Source organism: Panthera pardus, unplaced genomic scaffold (assembly GCF_024362965.1).
Source record: "Panthera pardus isolate Hobbes unplaced genomic scaffold, ASM2436296v1 HiC_scaffold_10, whole genome shotgun sequence".
NCBI classification, from domain to species: Eukaryota; Metazoa; Chordata; class Mammalia; order Carnivora; family Felidae; genus Panthera; species Panthera pardus.
In genome coordinates this window covers 56,722,568-56,745,668 of record NW_026526655.1, presented here as the reverse complement: position 1 = coordinate 56,745,668, position 23,101 = coordinate 56,722,568, and the positions used below count along the sequence as shown (strand labels likewise).

At 39.9% G+C, this 23,101-nt stretch overlaps 1 long non-coding RNA gene across 1 annotated transcript in view; it reads left to right on the top strand.

The window, feature by feature from the left end:
- LOC109273524 (uncharacterized) overlaps positions 1-6,575 on the top strand; it is a 93,449-nt gene extending 86,874 nt beyond the window's left edge. The window contains exon 4 of the long non-coding RNA XR_008423887.1: positions 6,240-6,575. This is a non-coding gene — a long non-coding RNA (uncharacterized LOC109273524). The remainder of the gene's footprint in view (positions 1-6,239) is intronic.
- The last annotated feature ends 16,526 nt before the right edge of the window (positions 6,576-23,101 follow it).

Here is a 23,101-nt window from a genome sequence, read left to right as displayed (position 1 = left end):
CCCAGACCTGGAGCCTTCTTTCTTTGCTGGATCATAGGGAATTTTCTTTCATTTAATTTATTTTCTTTCATCCATTTAACTGTCCAACTAATCATTCATCATACACTTATTGAGCATTCAGCAGAAGTTCTTAAAATTTCTTATGCTACAAGGGCGCCTGGGTGGCTCAGTTGGTTCAGCGACTGACTTCAGCTCAGGTCATAATCTCACAGTTTGTGAGTTTGAGTCCTGCGTCAGGCTCTGTGCTGACAGCTCAGAGCCTGGAGCCTGCTTTGGATTCTGTGTCTCCCTCTCTCTCTCTGCCCCTTCCCCACTCACACTCTGTCTCTCTCTCAAAAATAAATAAACATTAAAAAAATTTAAAAATTTCTTATGCCACAGACTCCTTCAACAGCCAGATGAAACCTAAAGATGCCTTCTTAAAGTAATGTTTTTAAGATCATTCCAAAAAATAGAATTACAAAGGAAACCAATTAAATTGAAATGCAGTTTACCTTTGGACCTTGTGGCCAGAACCCATGCTGGTGCTGGTATATAAAATAATAGGAACTATGCAGGGACATTATCCTTATGGGTAATGTCTATCCATTAGAACCCAGTGGAAGTGACAGCCAAGCAAAAGGCAATTTAAAGCTCTGATAGGAGAGGTACCTGGTGCCATGGCAAGACACGATGGGGGCCCAGGTCAGTTTGAGATGGTGTTGGAGGAAAAGACAAAGATTCCTGGCTATCTAAGAAGAGAGTCAAAGGAATTAATAATGAAAGAGTTAGTGGGAAGATAATTTTAGTGAGAAAGAAAAGTAAGTGCAAAGATGTACAGATGAGGGGGATTGTGGAGGTTTTGGAGAACAGTTACTATTTCACTATTGCTGGACACAGAGGTCAAAGGGGATAGACAGTTCTGGGGAGTTGAGCAGAGATGAGCTCATGACAAAACACTCCTAAAAGAGTCTGATGCTGTGCTGAAATCCACTCTGAATGAGTTTATTATATGAGGCAGCTTTGACCAGTAAAGACATGTGACCAGACTATAGTGACCTTGTTGGGTTTTTGCTCATTGTAGAGTCTGCAGGACTCAGCACAGTGCTGTATTAAATGAGGGTGAAATTAAAGGAACTCTAGTTCTTTGGGTTGCTAATTCCTAATGCAGCATGTTACAGCACTTTCTGTGAGGCACCCACTGCCTTGAGAACATGCTCAGTCGACCCCTGAAGCAGAGTCTTCTACGACTCTTATCCGTCTCCACCACCATGTTCCTGGCCAAGAGTGGCTGCCTAGTTTTCTATCTGCAGCCAAAAAAGTCACATCCTGGCTGCATCTGTGGCGACTAAGATCTACAGGTATGGCTGGAGCTGGAATGGTAAGGGTCACCCAGGACAAGTGGGAGACTGAGTGTGGGCACTTGCCTCCCAGCCAGGGCCACCACGCAGTCAGCCAGGCTCTCTCTCACCTGACTGTCCCCACGCTCTACAGCACCATCCAGTGGCCGCTCCTTTAGACCAGTCCTTGGCCCTCTTGTTTCCTGGAAAGATCTCAAAGCCACGATCTATATTTCTAGGATGACCTTGACCCTTCTACCCACAATCCCCACCAATAAACCCAAGAGTTCACAATAATGTGGCTTGTGATGTACCTTACACATCATTCTTCATGTGTCTCCCAATGTTCAAAAAATGAAATAAGGATGAATAGAGCATCAAATGGGAAACAGGGGACCTGGATATTCTCTGATAAGAGGTAATGACTAGTTGGACATTATAGTTAGACGGGAACTCAGAATATAGCTAGTAGAAACTTTTCTCCTTACTGAGGCCCAATTTATAGTTGAAATGATACAGATGAACTTGACCATGTCAACTGTGACCCTAATTAGGATTAAAGAAGTTAAGTTGTCTAACCTGTCAGAATTTAGCCTACTCATCCCTAAGGTGAATGGTTGGAAGTACATCTTTAAAAGTCCTGGCTAAATATAATTTCTGTGGTTTTGAATCATACCAAATTTTTTCCCTGTATATGAGTCTAATTCTCACTAAAAATGTAGCCTTCTCACTTATTTCTAAGATAGATTGACATATAGCTGAAATTTAAAAATTGACCTACTTTTTGTCATTTTTTAATGGTTACTCTATGATTCATGAGTCAGTCTGCCACACAAATCTCAGATAATGTGAGTGAATTATTCACATTTTGTAGCAGCAACATAGTAGTTTTTCACTTCCCATATCATTTAAACTATCTTGTAGATTCTATGCTTGCATTAAAAAAAATCTAAAGAGCATTCACATTTTTTTTTCTTTTCTGGAGTGTGCTTAAGAACTTTTCACTGTGTGCAGTGTGTTTAAGAGAAATTAACTGAACTGGGTAGAATTCACATAACTTGGCATTCTCTGTCCCAGGAGGTAAGAAGTGGCATTCTGAATGATGGAAAGATCCTGATGTCAGTAGCCTCTTGATTTAGTTTTGTTGGAGTCTTAGCTCATCAGTTAACTTCACCATGTCTGATACTTCATTAGTAAAATGAGAGATAACCTATCTGACAACCAGATAAAGAGGAATAAAGTTTGCAAAGCACTTAAGACATCTACAGGATGATCTAAAGAGAAAAAGATAATAATCCACTTGGATTTTTTTTTTTTTTGATGACATGGCAGATGGTCCTGATGACACAGTTTATAGGCCCCTTTCTTTGTCCACAAAGGGTTCTCAGGACCTGGGACAGTGTTTTCCTGGAACTGTACTAAATTTTGGTACACATCAGGCATTGGCCATAACCTAGATTTTGAACACAAAATCAAGTGAGACCACCAAAGTTCTCCTCTCCATTTATCTTCTGATAAATGCCACAACACACAAACATTCAAAAACAAAACCATAAGAAGGTGTCTTTAAAGCAAACTGACATTTTGAAAACTTCATCCAAGAACTCTTGCAGATGGACACTGAATACAGGCAAGGTGAGCTGTTCTTTTGTAGCGCGGTTTATAAAACATCAATGAGAATATGTGTATATTGAAATTACAAAGAAGGGATTTTACAAAGTCAGGCACATAAGTATGGGTTTCCAAAATATAAAAGTCATTGAGTACAATAGTGCAAAAATTCTACAAGTTTCTATTTAAGTTCTTCGACTGTAGAATTTGCATTTGCCTGAAGCAAGAAGCCCAGCTGTTTTACAATGGGGTCTTTTGCCTCCTAGCAAGAGACAACACAGCAGACAATGTGTCCCTTAAACAGCAAATCTGTTCTCAAGAGCTACTTCTCTTGGTTGTCTATGGTTTCAATAAAATATATTCTGGACTTATTAATTAATGTTGCACAGCATTTATTTCTTTTATTGTTTATTCAAAAATTTTGACCAGTATTAAGTTCTTATGGTTTTTATTTTTTGATGCATTAAATTTAATTGGAACACAGGACTCCCATTTTGAGGATTGGGTATTTAAAAAAAAAAAGCATTGGTTTTTAAACTGAAAGGTTTGATGGAGTATTAAATTTGATGAATCATAGCAAGTGTCTGTGTTTGTTAGCTTTTATAGACCACATTAAAGCATTCATTAATAAAGTCACACTACATTGCTTTGAGTAGGTCCTAAAAGGTTAACGACTTGATGCAGGCTGGTGTTCTTAAGCCTTACAGTTTGAGAGCGTCATGTGTGAAACTTAGTTCACTTTGAAATTGGAATACAAAAGAGATTTTTATTTTCTCTCAAAGGAATTTCTTATTCCTCTTTCTCTTTTCCGTTTCTTCTTCTTTTCTTCAGCCATCACCCCAAATCTTGTTCACTCAGGTGTATGTATGAAGCCTGTGGCTTGTTAGCTGCAGGATGACCCTGAGGCATCACAGGAGAAAGTCACCCTCCCTCTTGGCTGCTCCTACGGTGACCTTCCATCAGGGAGAAGCTGACTCAATTATGAATCACCCATTTTGGAAAAGGAGTTGTTACTTGAGACGTATATTTTTAACTGTTTGATTTCTTTCCCTCGGAGAGTCTGTTTTGGAAGATAGGATATAGAAATATTTGCAGTGTTTGAACTAGAATAGCTCATACAACCACCTATTATGATATTATGCATCCAGAGGACACTGGATATTTATTTGCTGACTGACTGGATAACCACAAGACAAGGGTCAGGGACCCACATCCTCCTGTTCTGAGGCTAGGAGCACTTGGAGTAATATCACATTTGAATTGTTTACCCTGGATAATTTCTGAGTCAAATCTTTATTTTACATGTCAGAAACAGCATCAAATCAAACTAGATTGGAATTGTGAGCCTCCTGTGAGAAAATTGCCAAATTAAGGAATTGTGCAAATCCTTAATGTTAAGTATAAGCTCTATAGCCACTTCATGAAAGTGCATGAAATCTGTGCCTTTTCCAGAGGAAACTTTCTTGGCAAAGTCACATTTTGTGAGGGTAAATTTTTCTTAAAAGGGGACTTTGTGCAGTGTCTTGATTCTGTGGGGAGTTGTTAGTAAAATAAATGACTCAAATTGGTTTTGTGTGGGAGACAAATCAAAGCATTTCCATGAGGCTGCAGGGCTGACCTGTAGTAGTTTAACCATTTCCTGAGCAAATAGAACCTGCTGGATTGGATGGATGATAGTTCCCGTGTTAGTCATTGTGGAGAGAAAAATAACAGTTCATATAAAAGAGGCCACCAAGGGTTATATGGCTGCAATTGTTTCCAGGCTGAAACAACTTTGTATCTGTTTATTATTGTCAGTATCTTGTTATATTGTTCTTTCAGAATCAATAAAAGCTAAACTCCCTCCATGATTTTACTACTAGACTCTCCTGGAAGGATGTATAGTACTAAAAGTCAAGAATGCCAGAACAGGGGAGGAGACAGAGCTAATGATGAGTCAAAGTTAAATCCACTTTATTTAACAATCTTTTTTTTTCAGAGAGGAAATTGTTTCATTAATGTAAAACATATGGGAAGATTCTTGTTGTTTTTTTAATGTATGAGGAAAATTTTTTCTTTAGAAGGAAAAAGGAACAAACACACATACAGAGATATTTTTAGTTGGATTATAAAAGTTGTTTTCAGAAGACTCATTACTCTCAACTTTTCCACACTTCTATAAAATCCTAGTTGTCAGTCATCACCACGTGAGGATCAATTTATCCTCCCTAATAGTAGTTTTTATATTTAATAAATTAAAAAAACCTTTTTTTAAGAAAAAAACTAGATTAACAAGCATAATCATTTGAATTTTTCCTCCTTGGTATCATATCATCCATTCCTATCTATTTAAGGCATGAGCATAACAGATACTATTCAAATATCTAATGATTGGTGTCCACAGAAATAACCTTCTCCAGCTTTAGGGTCCAGGGCTGAATCCATGGCCCTGTTAAACCCATGGTACTTGATAAATACATAGCAACCAGCTCCTGGGAAGGTAGGAGGAAGAAGCATTTTCACAGTGTTCGAAGTGTAAAAGTGCCATGCCTAATTTGATGCTACCAAAGTGGGAGGAGATAGGACCAGCTGACTCTGCCACCAGTCACACATCGGCTTCAGCACATTACCATAGACCCCTCTAAATTACATGATTCTGATTCTAGGATTGTTTAATAGATTGGGAAAGGAGGGCTCCATTTGGTTTAAAATTTTTTCTTTACCCCAAAGCCCTGAGAGCAATTTTATCTAAGGCCCCTAGTTCTTGATAGGTGCTAACCTTATTCAAGCACTGCCAGAAACCAGTGCCAACATACTTCTTTGTCCGGAAGCTCTTGGTTGAAACCACTTTGTTTAACACAATGTTGTAGGGGAAAAAAAATCCCCATGTGAGGAAAAATAGAATGGTAGATTATAGTGCATAGTCCAGTTGTGTAATTTTTTTGAAGTTTATTATTATTTTTTTAAGATACGGTTTCATTATTGGAATCTGAATCTCTGTAGAATGAGGCAGCTTTGCAGGACTCATTGTAGAGTCAGTAAAAAATGGAGTGAGTCACTGAAATCTCTGGACCTTCCACACTGAAACGGGGAAAATAGGGTCCATCACATGTATCTATATGGTTAATCATATCGCTAAGGTACTTTGAAGAAAATTATGTAGAGTAAGGCTTATCATTTGCAGCTGCTTAGGAGGAATGCCAGCAATGCAAGCAGGCCAGTTTTGAAGATAATAGATTTATGCCTTGCAGAAAGCCAAATGTGTGATCACTCAGACCAGAATCTGTTAAGTATCATGTTGCTATTTCTCCTCTTTCTTCCCCATTTCAGGTCCCATCTCAAATACGAACGTCACCCAGAGGTTACCCAGGTGATCCTAGGCCATCCTGAGCATGCAGCTGTGCAGGGCTTGACCTTGAAGGACAGATGGCATCAGGGGGAATTCTTTTATACCTTGTATTGGCCAGGGCTCAGCTTCTGACATTTCTGTCTACAGACGACAAAAGGCTTTCATTGTAAGCTGCTTTCTGATGCGTGCTTAAAACCAAGTTGAACACATTAAAAGGGAGAAGAAGCAGAAACTTGCTCACTGTGCTCTGTGAAGAATTAAAAAAATTTTATGGAAGTCGATGAAAGGGAAATAGATTTTTGAAATCTTTATGCCCTCTCCCCTCAAAATTGGACTTAATATTTATTTCAGGTTAATTATAATTCTTCATTCATTCCAATATACATTTATATTATGTTCCGTAATATATTTCCTTTAAAAAATTGACATTTAAAATGTTTCACATAAATTATATTTAGCTGAGTTTGCTTTCTATTTCTGATCTGAATAATATCAGGATTCTTGCAAACCTAAACCTTCCCTTAGTAAAATTTACTGTCACTGGGGTATGATATGCTTTCATGGGTTCCCCTCTAATTTTTTTCCTTTTTCAACTATAATACTTTCTCAGACCTCCTTCTCTATAATGTTACCAAGATTCTTTGAAGTATTATCTGATTTCAGAACTAAGGCTTAACCATTCTTCTTCAGGAGACTTTAAATAACTCTTTATCCTTCTAATTTAGTACTTCAGTCCACCATGTACCCACTTTAGTCCTCTTGACCCGGCATATTTCTGGAAAGTGCAAGGCAAAGTTTCTGAAATTTGGCTGTTGATCTGATTACATAGCGGCTATGTGCTTGAATGAAAAAATAATAATAGCTAACATTTATTGAATGGTTTTAAAGTCCCTGGCATTGTTCTAAATGTTCTTTCTACACGCATTCCTCACTTAATCTTCACAATGACCTGAGGAAATAGATCATATTATCATACCCATTTTCCAGATGAACAAAATAAGGCACAGAGACACATCAGTTGAATCAGGATTCTAATTCAGGCAGTCTAACTCAGGAGTCCTCATTTTTATCCACTATGCCGTCCTTCACAGAGCAGTCTTACAATCTGTTTTGAAAGCTATATTCACGGCTGCGTGTGTGGTAGAAAGAACACTGCACTAAGGGCCAGAAGATGGACCTTTAATGCAGTTTTGCCACTAATTAGTTGTGTAAACTTGGACACGTTGGCCTCTCTGGAAAAAGCTAGGCAGAAATCCATTACATTAAGTCCTTTTATAAGCAGCTTATTTATTTTAAATAAATACTATGGCTCTCAGTGGGAGGCCATTTAAGCAGAGCCATTAAGGCCAACATAGAATAGTTTCTGGGGCCAGACTGTGAGGTTGACACAGGGCTCCATGCAGGACTTCCTGGATTGAGTCCCTTTTCTACCTCTTACCAAATGTGAGATGGTGGCAAGTTTTTCAGCCTTCCAGAACCTCCATTTCTTCATCTGTAAAATGCAGATAGTAAACGGTTGTCCACCTAAGAGGGTCACTATGGGTAGATGAAGAGTGCACATAAAGCATTTAGTGTAGCATTTTATGTGATTCTCTATATGGTCCTATGAGGTTACCATTATTATCCCCATTACACAGATGAATACAGCGAGGCCTACAGAAGTTAATTAATTTGTCCAAGAGTATTTATATTGTAAGTGGTAGAGTCAGGATTCTAACCCAGGCAGATGGGTATTTAACCAAACACCATCTTTTTCCCAAGTCTAAGAGGATTCTCTGTGTCTGATACTGTATGTTATCTATTACCTGAGCTAACAGTCCCTCTCCAGTATATCCTCCACCCTCCCAGGTTCAGCAGCCAAAGCATTTTAACTGTACTTAAGGCAGAGTTTTGGGATCCTGCTGCAGCACTAGACCCACAGTTCATTCTGATTGGTCAGGGCCTGTCTCTGTTCTGATTGGTCGGCATCCCTCAACCCTCCTCCCCCACACACATACATACTCTATCACCAAACATTGGTCTCTTTTCTGGAAGACAAAGAGGGAAAGCTGGAATGCTCTCTCAAGTATTTTCTCTAGATGTCAAGTTCTATAGGCTTATTAGGCATCCACTCTCCCTGGTCCATCCCACTCCCCACATGCTCACATAAACTTGTTTTGCTAAGAGCTAATTTCCAACTTAACACGAAGTATTGAGAATTAAAGTTTCACAGAAAAACTACTGGTAGAAATAGATTTCAGATGTGTTGAAATTTGCTTATGTCATATGTCAATTGATTAAGAAAATTAAATGTTGTACCCAGGAAAATATAACAATGGACAGGCAAGAATAGCATGTGTCTTTAGGACACATGTTAGAATACAAGATAGTGCCCAGATTTTGCTATATGTTACAGGTGCATTTATTAAAGGCTTTGGAACTTTCTAACCTTGAACTACCACACCCCGTCCATAGAGAGATGCAAAGCCATTTGTGCCATGTAGTGGTTGCATCGGTTTCTCTGAAAATGCCTTTTCTTCTGGATTGATAGCTAAGATACTCATTTTCTCTGAATAGTAGGATTCCTATATTCTGATACTTGCCTGATTTCTCAAAGCCCCCCCAAAGTGCCTTATCACTAATTGATTCTGAAAGACTTTGGTCTATTTGGGTTCTCCTTTGTTGAAGAATACCGGCAAGAAAAGTTACTGGTTAGCACTTTCGGGTGGACACCTTTCACCCAGGAAGCCATGTCGGTTTTGGGTTTTCCCAGTGATGCTGACCTGAGTCTGGGCTACTGAAAACATGGCTCTTTTGTCAAATGCCCTAGAGTCCTAGTCATCCCCACTGCTATCTCTTCTGCCCTGAACGTCTCTGGAGCAAAAACTGAGAGCTTTGTGTGGTGGGTCGGGTCCACAGAGTAGCAACACTCAGGTTTCCCCTCATGACCTATGCAATTTATTTCTAACTGGAGCTCTCTTCTTAACTCCCTGTTATCTTGCATTTCGAGAACGCTGCTCTTTCCTCTGTGCTGTGTGCCCTGGAGCTCGTGGGGGTGGGGGGGGAGCACCCAGAGAGGACATCTTGAGCATCTGTTCTTCTCCATGAGCTAAAGATTCCCATCTTGACTGAGGTCTTCCAGTTTTCAATCTGGTGATGCTTGATAAAAAATAGCAAAATAATATGAGCTGGTAAATAAATGTTAATATATGCTTCAAATACAAAAGCAGTTTCTTCTGCAGTAGATAATGTAAGAAAATATACAATGTTAGTATTTGATTTGCATCAGTAGGTGAGAGCCCTGAATCCTTCATTACGAGGTTAAATCTGATTTTTGTTTGTGACCAGCATGAACGCTGACCTCTGCCCTTTGAATGATCTTTCCGTCTCCCAGAAAGTTCATGAAAAGGTCATGGAGCTGCACTGACTTCCTCTGTGTGTGCATGGACGTGTCTTTGCTATTGATCTGGGAAAAGACCTTGCTTTGTCCATTCAGTGGTTTTGTTCACTTTATTTTTAATGGAAACCTGATCAGTGATTATAGAATTTTTCCGCAGGAATTCACACCTGAGTAAGTGCAGAAAGCTAACCTCTTTTCAAGTTGGTTATTTAGTCTGTGTTTTACCTTGGCCATAACTCCCAATTAAATGCATTTCTTGAACTCTTAACAAAGCAAAATATGGCACTTACTGGTCACAAGTTCAAAGCAGGAGAGAGAGGGAAAAAAAATGGCTTAGTAGCTGGAAATAAAAACACCAGTGAATTCCTCTTACGGATTCCTTCATGTCAAATTCATATCATGAGTGACTTTCAGTTTTCCCTCTAGATCATCTTGGCATGATCGAGGAGTAAAAATAAAAATGATTTCTAGTATATTCCTGAAGTGATTCCTTCTTTTGATGCTGCCTGTCAACGTAAAAGGGGTTATGAATCTCTGGAAACCTGCTCTACTGACACCATCTGCAGCATAGGCACCAGTTTTCAAATCAGCCTGCAGTAAGTGGGACAGTTGGAGGGTTTTAAATCTCCACTAGAAAACTATTGCCATTTACAAACAACAAGCTTTGTACTGAAATGGTGAAAAATGCACTGGCGTCATATTTAGAATGATTGTGGAGGGGGATATAACAATACTTTTCAAGACTGTAAGCAATACGTATATTCATATCTTGCGCTATTTATCTTGTAGATATACAGCACTGAAGTTCTTGGCTGCTAGCTGTTAGGTTAGCATCGAGAAGGAAAGATCCTGAGGTTTGTCACTGCTGTATATCACCGCAGCTGTGCCCTTTGATTACACTGGGGCACCGCCAGTCATTAATAACGGGGAAAGCTTTTTGTCTGGCAAATGCATCGTCGTACAGTCCTTTCTTAACACCTAAGCATCTTGGTGTGGTAGTGAACGTAAATTAAAGGTGAAGATTGTTTATTTTATAGCCACACTTGTAAATAGAGGTGGCCTTTCCAGAGCCGTTCAAGAAAGTGTATTTTTCCTTGCTTTAAGACTTGAAATGTTCTCATATTTGGCAATTCGCTCAAGGGAACTCAGTCATTAAGTCTCACTCGAACAAACAATATGAGCACAATGTAATTACAATTTTAATTTCATCACTGTCACACTCGTGTGGCTACCAGAGGGTTACAAAACAAGCTATCATCCAAGACAACAATTGCTGTACAGACTTAAAAACCCAAGTGTGCCCACGGTTGAAGATTTCTTGAAGAGCATGATGTGAATGGAATATGCAAATAGAAAGCTTTCCAACATAAAAAAAAAATGCTCAGATTTGAATCTGATCGAATGTGTTGCTTTGCAAGGTTGATGCCACCAGCCAATTTTCCCTGAAGTGCTACTTTCCCATCAAAAGTCACCCCAAAGTTGACCAATTGCTAGAGAGCTCGATCACATTAAACTAACTCGTAATAAATGGATTTATAAATTCCACCGCCCTATGGGAAATGTTACAATGTTTTAAAGGCGAGTGTAATCACACTGTCAATTTTATCTCTATTTCGTTTCTATTGCCACTAGCATCCAGTAGGACCCATCATTTCTTGCTGGGATGATTACAATAGCCTCTTTTGTTGTTTCCTTACCACCAGTCCTTCTTCCCTTAATTCAGAAATATTCAAAGTACGAGTTTTTCACAAGCCAGTTCTGGGGTGGGGGGTGGGGGGGTTGAAATCAATTTAGCATTCCACGATCAACATTTTAAAAAAGAAAAAAAGGAAAGACAACAACATGGGATAAAGCATACTGCAGCATGGTATACAGAGTAAGGGTGACTATTGTTGCCTAAATTATCTTTTCTTTAGTTGTGTGTGTGTGTGTGTGTGTGTGTGTGTGCTCTTATTCTCATTGGCTCCAGATATAAAATGTATTTCTTCTATAGGTCCTGATCAAAGAAGTTTTAAAACTCCTGCTCTAATCCGTGTTCCCCAAAGTGTAAGATGCTTCCAGGCAATTTGGACTCATAACTGGGTCATGTGATCAGAAACTTATTGCCTTTTCTGTTCTTTACCCAGTTTATCTAATTGGATCAAGAAGGAAGTCTCATGCTGGTGCTAGTATATCCTTCACATCCATCTGACACTTGCTGAACTAATTTTTGTTCTTGTCATTCTTTTTTCAACTGAACACTCACTGTAGGCAACTGCTAAGTTCTCAAAAATACAAAGCTTGCAACACGCAACTTCACTGGCAAGGACTACAGAGACATACCAGCTATAAAAACAATTTTGTGGAAACACGTGGGAGAGAACAGTAATTTGGATGAAAGAAAGAAGACACTGGAGGGTTTGGGATGGCTATTTCAGCAGAAGCAAAGGTTCAGAGGAGTGAAAATATAGTCCATGTGGGAATCTCCTATCCGTTAGCCCCCATGCCTTGAACTGTCTTTTTGCCTCCTCTATTTCTATTTTTCCCACTTCTTACTTTTAGCTTCTTCAACTCCCTTGCCTCTATGTCACCCCTTTCTGCCCACTACAACTTTTCTGGGGAGCATTTTAGCGAAGCTACTTTGCAAGCGTTAAAAGACAAAATTAGAACAGTCTTCAGACTCAACACTTTTGAAAAGTATCTGGATCAAATTTTATAATATTATTTGGTTAATATGACTACCACTGTGTTCACTTTTAAGGCAAATGACACTGACTTCTCACTTATGCCTGCGATATAAAGCTTATTTTAAAATAATTTTGAGGGGAAAAAAGGCAGCTAATTAAAAGAAAAATATTAAGGAATTTAGAGTACAGGAGATACATGTTTAAGGACAAAGGTTGTGATTGGCATATGCAAATCACTAAAGTTTTTACTGAAGTTGAGATGACACTATTAATCAATTTTTAAAACTATTGCCAAAATAATCTTTCTAAAATGCAAATTAAATTAAATCTAACATGAGATAATTAAATTAAATCAAATTAAAACTACATAAAGTCCCTCAGCACTGTTCTACTGTCTACAGGATCTGACCCCTGCCTCCTTTTCCAAATTCATTTCCTGCTACAATCCTACTCACAACCATGCCAAATAATTTGTTCCTTTTCACTTCTATGCTTTTGCTCATTCTGTGCCTTCCTTGGGAATGCCAGCCACTCCCTTCCCCTGCCACCTATGAGGTCCTGCTCACCCCTCAACACTGAGCTCAAATATGAAGATCCCAAGCCCCTCCCATCAGCTGGCACTCTATTCTCCATTATTCTATGGTGACTCATTTATACCACTGGGATACCATTTATTACAATGACCTCTAAGTCTTTTTTTTTTTTTGCATTTTTATTTACCCTAAAGCACAAAGTGCTTTATTCATCTTTGTCTCTTAAGCATCAAAGATAGTTCTTGGCGCATACACACAGTAAGCACACACAAAAAATTTGAGAATGAACAAATTCCTCATAATGAAGATATACTTGGCCCAAGGCCAGGACGAGACATACTGTAGGAGCCAATTACAAATTTTAAATTTGCTACATCAGCTCAGACAAGGCCAAAGGGGATTTGAAATGAGTAACAACAACTGGGATCCAGAGCTAGGGCTGTCTGCCCCCAGAGCCTGCCCCTAGCCACCAAACAGTGTGAGAAGGATGGGTCAGTTGCTTTCTGTTCTCTAAAGACAGTGAGATTGGCATTAAGAACCTACTTCCATTGGCTTTGCCCCTGTTGGTCCCCGTTGCACCTGTGTTTGGTGAGAACAATCTGCATCTTTGCTTCCATCAAGCTCTGTGTATCCCAGGCTTCCCTAGCACTCTGCCTCCCGGGCTCCTGGTCCAGAAGTCATTCCCCAAACTTGAATCTGCCCCATTGGCCTGACTGCCGGCTTCCCTCATAATTGTTTGGTTCACAAAAACAGCAGCAGGTCCTGGTCAAGAGCAGGAGTCTGCTGCCACACTGTTTGGTTTGTGCAGTTCAGCTGTTGACTGCAGGCAAGTTATTCAACCTATTTGTTTCCTCAAGATTAAATATGACTTATTATTTTAGAAGTGCATAGAATCACGCCTGGTACATAGTAAATATTATTGAGTGCTAATTAAATAAAGTGAAACCCCTCTGGATTATGCCATTTCCTACTCTTCCAGGTAGACATTTTGCTGCTGCTATTTCCTTGTTCCTTTTAGGTGCCCCATAGAGGCTGTCAGAACACTTGACTGTCTTCTGATATGGCATAATTTCTTTTATTCTCAGACAATCCCTGCTTTGGGGCCGGCACTATGCTAAAGGCAACAGGACAAGAACAGATGAAAAATGCAGTATTTGCCCTCAAAGAGCTTAAGATTGGTCACAAAACAAAACAAAACAAAGCATAAAACATTGTCTCTGTCATATGGCATGCTGAGAGTCCCCAGTAGGGACAGGAGAACAAGTTTGGGCATGTGGGATGGGGTGGGCACTGGGGGGGGGGGGTGCATGGGAGGCCTACAGACAGGCCCCTTCCTGGGAGAAGTCAACAGTTTAATCTGCCCAATGCTAGAGGCACAGAAAGCTCAGATATGACCTCTATAGGGTGCCTGTTTGAGGGGTCTGAGCCAAAGGAAGGTGAGGAGGCAGATCCTGCCAGTGGGGACTCCTGAAGGGAGCAGTTCTTGGGGTAAGGTAAGATCCCAGAGGTCTGATGAGGTTGGGAAAAGGCCAATCATTACCCAGCATCCCTCCTATTTATTGGTTAGTGTAATGGTTAATTTTATTTGTCAATTTGATTGGGCCACAGGATGCCCAGTTATCTGGTTAAACATTATTTCTGGGTGTGTATGCACAGGTGTTTAGAAAGGAGATTAGTATTTGAATCCTGAAACTGAGTAAAGCTGATTGACCTCCTTAATGTGACTGGGCCTCATCCAACCCACAGAAGGACTGAATAAAACAAAAAGAGGGAAGAAGGGAAATTTTCTTCTTTCTGACTGACTGTTCGAGCTGGGACATTGGTCTTCTGCCTTCAGACTGGAACTTAAACACCATTGATAGGATTTTCACTCCCAGGCCTTTCAAGTTGGACTAGAACTTATGCCACAGGTTCTCCTGGTTCCTGGGGCTTTGGGCTTGGACTGGAACTCTACCACTGGCTTTTCTGGATCTCCAGCTTGCAGAAGACAGATCATGGGTTTTCTCAGCTTCCATAATAATGTCAGTCCCTTATAATAAAGACATAAATATGTAAAGTATATAATATTTTTTAAAGTGAGAAATATTTTGTTTAACTAGAAGAGAAGCTACCACTATGTTTTTCATCTTATAATAGCATTAAGTATGTAAGTATTTTCATCTCATAATTGGTATTAGCGACTTTAGCAATGAATTATGAATCATTCCAATAACTGTGTATTGCATACTTACTGTGGAAAAGAAGGCAATGTGCCCAGAAAGCATGAGATATAAATGAGTGTGACATAGTCCCTTGCCTGGAGGAACTCACAGTCTAGTGGGAAAAATGTTTACGCAAATAGGCGAGGCAGTGTGATGTAATGGTTGAGAGGGCAAGCTTTAGGCAGTGGTGTACTGGTAGATGTCTAACAAGTGATGGTCTGGAATAAAATGAGGGCTGTAATGGTTTGTGGCTCATGCCTTTTCCATGGTGTAGATATTCTCACTACAGCCTATGTTAAGCTACCAGTACGACATCACCCAATGCAGAGCTGGAAGGAGATACTGTTGGCTCTCTCAAGCTGGTCCAAGCTGGCACCTGCACGTCACTGGTTCTAGAGGTCATATGTCTATTCTTGAGTCAACCGTGGCATGTACTAGCTATGTAGTAGCTCATAACTCCTTTTGACTCCAGCATCTTCATCTGGAAAGCAGAATTACAGTACTACTTATGGAGTTATCTGAAGGCTGGAGGATAAGCTATGGACAATATTTAGAACAGTGTTTGGTGCATTATCTCAATAAATGCAACTTGTAATTATTATAATTAAATACAAAGACGATGGAGAGATGGCTCCAAGAGGAAGACTGTAGGATTTAAGAAGGAGGTAATTTTTTTGTATAGTAGGGATGGTGGGGGTTGTAGAAGGGGAATCTCGAGTTGGGGACTGCATGGCAGAGCCAGGCAGGTAAGAGAGTATCAGACATATTCTGAAAATTCAATTCACTTTGGCTGGAATATAGTGGTTACACATAGGAGCAGAGACATCCTGTGCTTAGGAATTAGGCTGGGCCATGTTGTGGTGTCCTGAGGGCCAGAAGATAGGGGCTGGGGGAGCCACTGGCTATTTAGATGTAGAGAGTGACATGAGGCCTGGTATTCCTAACAAAATTCTCTAATGAATGTTCTAATGAGTGTTCAAGTGAAATGAGGTGACTGCTTCAAATCAGTGCTTGGGAATCATTACACACTTGTTCTATCATTAAGATAAGTATTGACTGGCTCCTGCTAAGTCTGGCAGACCACTAAAGAACATCGAGGCAGACTCTCAGGTTCCATTTCTTGCCCAGTACTCCATCTGGAAACACAATTGGGCCAATGAAAGTTTTTTAAATGGGTAGGTCTTCTATAATCTTGAACTCACATCAATGCAGTTTCATATCTGGCAGATATTACAGAGATTTATGATCTCACAGAGTGGGATCTGCAGTTCACAGAATCACTAATACAAAATAAATTGCTGCCCTTTAGAAATGACTTGCAAATAGAACTACCTCAAATATTATAGGGTAGGGGAAGAATATTACTTTCAACAGAGCCGAGTGAGGGAAAAATTACTCTGTTGGTATTGTTTTCCAGAATATCACCTTTTTGGAAAACACTTTGTTTCAAAATGGTTCATTTGCTCTGGATCTAATTTTTATCATCTCCAGCTTTGTTTTGTAAACAATGTTCAAAGAGCCAAATTTTGTTTAACAGTTTACAAATTGCCCTATATCACACTGTTTTTAAAATAGCCTTAACATTAGTGTACTGTTTACTGGCTTAAACGCTTACATATATTACCTCATTTCATCCACATAGTCACCCTATGAGACAGAAGTCATAGGGTTTTAGAGTTGGAAGGGAACTGTGAGATCAAATTTGAGATTTTCATTCTTCATTCATTCACTCAACGATATTTGTTGTATGTGGACTTGACAGAAACCATGCCAGAATTACCCATGGCGAATAAGAGAGAAGTCCCTGTGCTTAAGAAATTTACATTCTCAGTGGGAGTCAGACAATAAACAAATAAATAAATTATCAAGATAATTAAGGGCCTGTGATATATGCTCTGAAGGGAATAAACAGGGTTCTATAATAAATGGGGTGATAGAGAAGGTTTGGGTGGAAGATTGTAGTTTAGATATCATTGCTAAGAGGTGACATTTGAACAGAGAAATGAACAATAAGAAGAAGCCTGTCACTGAAGACGTTGGGGCAGAACATTCTGAAGAGGGGAGCAAGTGCAAAGGCCAACAGTGAGCCTGAAGTAGTTAGGGAAACAAAGGAGGCCAGTGTGGCAGAGTGAAGGAGCAAAGGGAAGAGTGGTACCAGATGATGTGGGAGACATAGACAAGGATAGATCCAGAAGACTTTGGTTTCAACCCAAGCCACTGAAGGTTTTTGAGCAGTGGAGATATATGTATCTGTTAGATGGAGAATGGACTTGAAGAAGTAGCAAGACTGTAGGCAGTGAGACCAGTTAGGAAACTGAGGCCCAGAGAGGGAAAATAACATCATTGGTACCAGAATCAGTTCCAGAACCCAGGTTTTCTCCTCAAGGTCCAGTGTGCTTGTCATTTTTCAAATAAGAAAATGTCCAAGGAACTTTAAATTTTTTTAATGTTTATTTATTTTTGAGAGACAGAGAGTGTGAGCAGGGAAATGGCAGAGAGAAAGAGAAAGACACAGAGTCTGAAGAGGCTCCAGGCTCTAAGCTGTCAGCACCAAGCCCAACGTGGGGCTCGAACTCACATGCTGTGAGATCATGACCTGAGCCGAAGTTGGCTGCTTAGCTGACTGAGCCACCCAGGCGCCCCTGTCCAAGGAACTTTAATTACTGTTTATACAGGAGCATCTGGAAAGTTTATCATCTTCCTAGTCTTCAGAAAAAACATTATGGAGAGCTTTGCTGTGTGTGTGTGTGTTAGAAAAATTGAGAGCATCATCTTTGCATCATCTATAACTCATTTCAACAAACACATATGGCAGAGTTACCAGGTACATGGCTGTGGCATACAATGCACCATCTACCTAATCTCTGGTCCTTTCCTTTCTCCTTGCCCACAGAACCTTATTTTGTTCATGATGGCATTATACACTTATAACATCTCTGTTTTCTACTCTCCTTTGCAGTTAAGAATAACCTAGTTTTGACGAAGTAGAATTTTGCTAAGGATTTCTGGGAAAGGTTTCCTTTTCCAAAAAAGGCTCCACTTCTTCCTACATCTCTGTCATTTTCTTCTTCCTTGATGAAACCCTGTGGATGAAAGCCACATGTTAAGATGGTGGAGCAAAGAGCTGGAAGGGGCCTGGCCCCTGATGGTTTAAAGTGAACATACCAATTGTGCAGATACTACTTGTGAACTTTGTGACATATGAGAAGATATTGATCAAACCACTGTATTTATATATTTTTTAATGTAGCTGAACACATCCTAACAAAGTCACTGTCTTGGTGGGAGACAGAGATAAATCAATATATGGTGGCTGCAACCCAATATCAATAGCTCATGAAAATGACATGGGATGTTAACTAAGTGCTAGGGTGAGGCAAAGGAAGAGTTGATTTTCCTAAACAAAGGAACTATTTTTCTAAATAAAGAAATGTGGTACTTTCTTCAGGAGTAATTAAGCCATCAACTTATACAATAAAATTTCCCACCCACATAAGGCCTGAAAATCAAGGAGACACGGGACAATGGGCATTTGAATTACACCAAGAGAGGGAGCTCTAGAGGGTGTCCAATTAACTTGCAGTCAATCACCCGCAAATTAATTTGAAGAGGTGTCAGGAGATTGAGGCAAGTTGGAGCTTTCTTTGTGGATTGTGGATTTCTCTCTAAGGTTGCATCTAGAGTCAGCTCCAGGAGCTCTTGGTCCCTTTTTTTGGATTAGGTTCACAGCACATCTTCCTTCCAGCTTCTCACACCCAAAAGGGTGATTGGTCTTTGAAGTTCACCCCATTCTCAATCGTGGCATCTCCATGGCTAACCAAAGTAGATGTAAAGGAGAGCCTTCTGTGTCATTTTTTTTTCATGTCTACCTGAAAATACTGTCTGGCCCCATGAGAGGCTTTTAACAGCTTATTCAAAGGCATAATTTGAATCAGGAGCAAAGAATGTATTCATGCGCTCATTTTCCACATTAACATTGCTCTTAGAATCTGTATTTTCTCTCTTACACATAGACACACGGGGACATTGGACTATCAACTTGAGGGAAAAGTCCATTTGTAATGATGACTATGTAATTTTAAAGCCCAGTACAGCATAAGTATTATGTGTTATTCCATAAATACTCATTGTATTTCCGACTCATGGACTTAGATGGTGTTCTCTCACCTTCCATAGAAAAGGCTGGGTAACAGCCAGCTTATTAAGTGACTTTATAGGGACAAGAGGAACCCTAAGCTCTCCATCCTCTTAAAATTGTCCCAAATGTATAACCACTGTATACCATCCATAACATCTAGTCTAACCTTGGACTAGATTGAGAAATCCAAGTGGGCATTATCCATAGTAATAAGTTCTGACGTGGAAAAGCATTTTACTTCATACACTTCTGTTCTTCTTTTGTTATCCACCCATCAATGCATCCAGGTGTAGCCCACACTTATTGTGTCCTGATTTCAGTTATTCTGAAGTGCTTTTAGCTTGCAAAGTATCTGGGAAAATACATTAGGAAGCTTACAAAGAAAGCCTGACTATGAATGAGCAGTCTCATACAGACACAGTCCTGGAGGCCAGACTGTTGTTCTGAGACCAGGCATGGGTGTGGCTGAGTTACTTTCTGGGGGGTCACAATGCTGATGATGAAACACCTTTATAGTTCTGGTGGTTACAGTATTCCCTCTCAAACCACTTACATTTTGATGTTAAAACATTATTTGTCAGAGATGTGAAAACTGGTCATGGCTCATGTTAGGGGATATAATCTTGGCTTCTTGTCCAAATGATGTCCTGAGGAACACTGGCTTTGTGGTCATTGCTGGTTCCAGGGTAGGGACTTGCAATGACTTCCAAGCTGGGTGGGAAGAGAGGAAGAAGAGATCAGTGAGTTTGTTACCAGGCAGCAGGAATATACTTTTCACAAACACACAGTGTCTTGAAAGTTTGGTTTCCCATCACCATTTATATTCCTGAGGAATAGATGTGTCTCTCACTCCGCAGCAGTGTTTCATGACATTTGGATTTACAATGTTCAAGTTGAAGTCTCTAGCCCCTTGCAGTCTGTCAAAAACAGCTTCTTTGTCCATTTATTTTTGTCTTCCACACCCAGTCTGAATATCTTTTGTAAATTTATACTTGACAACCCTCGTATTTCAGTAGCTGGCTTTGGTTTCACAATCTACCTTGCTTGCTCAGTTACATTAGCTGAAACAACAAATTTAATCCATGATGTCAATAGTAAATTATAGCAGAGAAGTAATATATGTCTGACATCATAAAGGTCAAGGCCATGGTAAAAACACTGCAAATTCTGGAGCCATTGTGTTTGAGCAAGCAGTGGGCTCTTACTAAACACTAACATCATGAAAATCAGATTAGCACTAAAAGCTGCATTTGGCTAATCTTATTTTTTTTTAATATCTTCTTTTTTAAATGGAAAATTTCTAAAAGCAGAAAGCTCTTCTGCTCTACCCTGGGCTGTGGATTTGTTCCCATGGACATTGGCTGTGTAATTATATTTTATATTTGGTAGTGGATAAATAATTAAAACTAGAATTACTTTTCTGAAAAGATTCATTTAGAGCACACGTTTTCTATTACCATAGCAGTCGGATGGGGGAGGGGACATCGCCTCCTACCTACCTAAACTACCTTGCCATTAAAGTATCTAAATTACCTCGGTGAATTCTGAGCGCAGAAGTGGTTGATGAATTGCTTTTGCATAAATGCACTTTCCCTTTGCTAGAATCTAATTTTATGAAACACACTCGTGTGTGTGTGTGTGCGCACACACATACACACACACACACACACACACACACACACACACTCACCAAGAGACACACATATACCAAAGCAACCACTGAACCCTCTCAAGAAGAAAAATTGAAGGCTGGAATTTTCTCTATATAATGAAGTTTTTTTAAACGTTGCCAGTAATATAAGCATCTCTGAGGAAAGCCCAAATGGCTTCATCTCCTATAGGGAAGAGCAGCTCATGAATCACTGTTTCCATGAAGAAGTGTTTCATTCCTTAAACTGGTGCTATCAATTGTACTGGCTGATTTTTTTTATCAGTATCAAAATTTGATTTTGGCTTAAACTCATTTATTACAAGTAAGGAAAAAATTCTTCTGCAGAGTGAACTAAAAAGCCATTCCGTGGATACGAGTCTGAAAATCCCATGCCTTTTGTGGTTATAATGTGTTTAGATGGTTTGATCTGTCATGGGCAGCCCCAGCAGCCAAGGAGGCCTCTTAAACAGCTGACAGCTCTCACTTGGCTCAGATGTATTTTCATTTGTTAATTAGGAGCATTTATTTTAGTTTCCATGTGTTTCTTGCTGTGTGTTAGACATAAGAAAGATCATATATCTGAGTTCCAAGATACAATAATGTGGCACTAGGTATTATCTCCTGACAGAGTCGTTGCTGTTTGCGTCAGTGACAAGGGAGAAAACGTCATCACGCCCCATCTGTGCCCAGTGACAACCAGCACTTTATGAGACTATTTCTTGTGGGTCTGGAGCAATGGCTCTAAAGAATCGGAAGAAGACAAGCTGAAAAGAAAGTGACCTCCAGTGAGGTCTGAAGATGCCCAGCCTCTCCTCTAGTCAGGCCTCTCTGTTTTGCCTGCCTCCATTACTACCTGGAGTGATGAGTTGGCCTTGGGCCAGGGGGGAGAAAGAATGTGGAGGCCAAGGTGCCCAAATCCCCTATTTCTAGTCCCGTTTGTTTGCCTCACTTGTAATCACCACAAGCAAGCTGAAAAAACCTAGCCCTCAAATTGACCTTGGACTATATGAACACCTGGCTCAAGATCATATAGCACTTCGAAGAAAGAAAATGTCTCCTGAAAACTAAGGTTATTGCAGTGAAGAACTGTACATTTTTTATTTCCAAGATTTCTTTAATTTGGTAATTGATACCCATAAATATACCCTGGAGAACATGAATGAGATACAGTTCCTGCCTGCGAGAACCTTAAAATTGAAAATCATAACAAAAATACATAGCCTCTAAGTAATCTCTCAGCCTTTAATCCCTCTTTATGTCACACTGTTGCAAGGGAGATGGGAGCGTGGGGAACAGGTGCGCGTCATTCACAATGGGCTTGGGAAATCTCTCACGGTGCCCGTCGATACACTGGCAGCATTGTCGGCATTAACTTACAAGGACTTACACATCAGTGCAAGATTGTTGGTGTATGTTATGCATCTTGCCTTATATCATCAACGTGTGATTACGATATTTTCTCTTCATAATCAAATAGAAAAATGATTTTCTTTCTCTAATTTTTGTTACAAAATAAAATATTATCCTACAAACTAAGTTTTGATAATTTCTGAACAGTGATTAGGTTTTTCTCTATTAAAAATTTTTTATTTTATAGGTTTTTTAAGTTTATTTATTTTAAGAGAGACAGAAAGAGAGCATGAGCAGGAGAGGGGCAGAGAGAGAGAGAGAGGAAGAGAGAGAGGGAATCCCAAGCAGACTCCTCAGGGTCAGAGCAGAACCGACATGGGGCTCAAACTCACGAAACTTGAGATCATGCATGACCTGAGCTAAAATGAAGAGTTGGATACTTAACCAACAGAGCCACCCAGGCACCCCTTTAATTTTTATTTTAGAGAAACAGCAAGAGTGGGGGGAGAGGGAGAGAGAGAAAGAATCTCAAGCAGTCTCCACGCTCATCCTGACATAGGGCTCCATCCCACCACCCTAGTATCGTGACCTGAGCCAAAATCAAGATTCAGATGCTCAACTGACTGAGCCACCCAGTTGTCCATTTCTCTACTTTAATCCAAGAGTGTATTTTGTTTCCTGAATGACTGAATAAGTGAATTTTGATCTGCCCACATAAACTAATGGACTTCTCTTTCACTCTAATAGTGACTAGAATTTGGAAAAATCTGCCTTCCTAGTTTGGCTTTAAAGACATGGCTTTTTGGCTTCTGGGCTATGTCGCTGCGTCTTTGGCCACATGTTAGTGGTAACTAACAGTTGTTGAGTGTTCGTGTCCTAGGCACTGTGCTTGGCACTTCGCTTGCTGGATCTCAGACAGTACCTA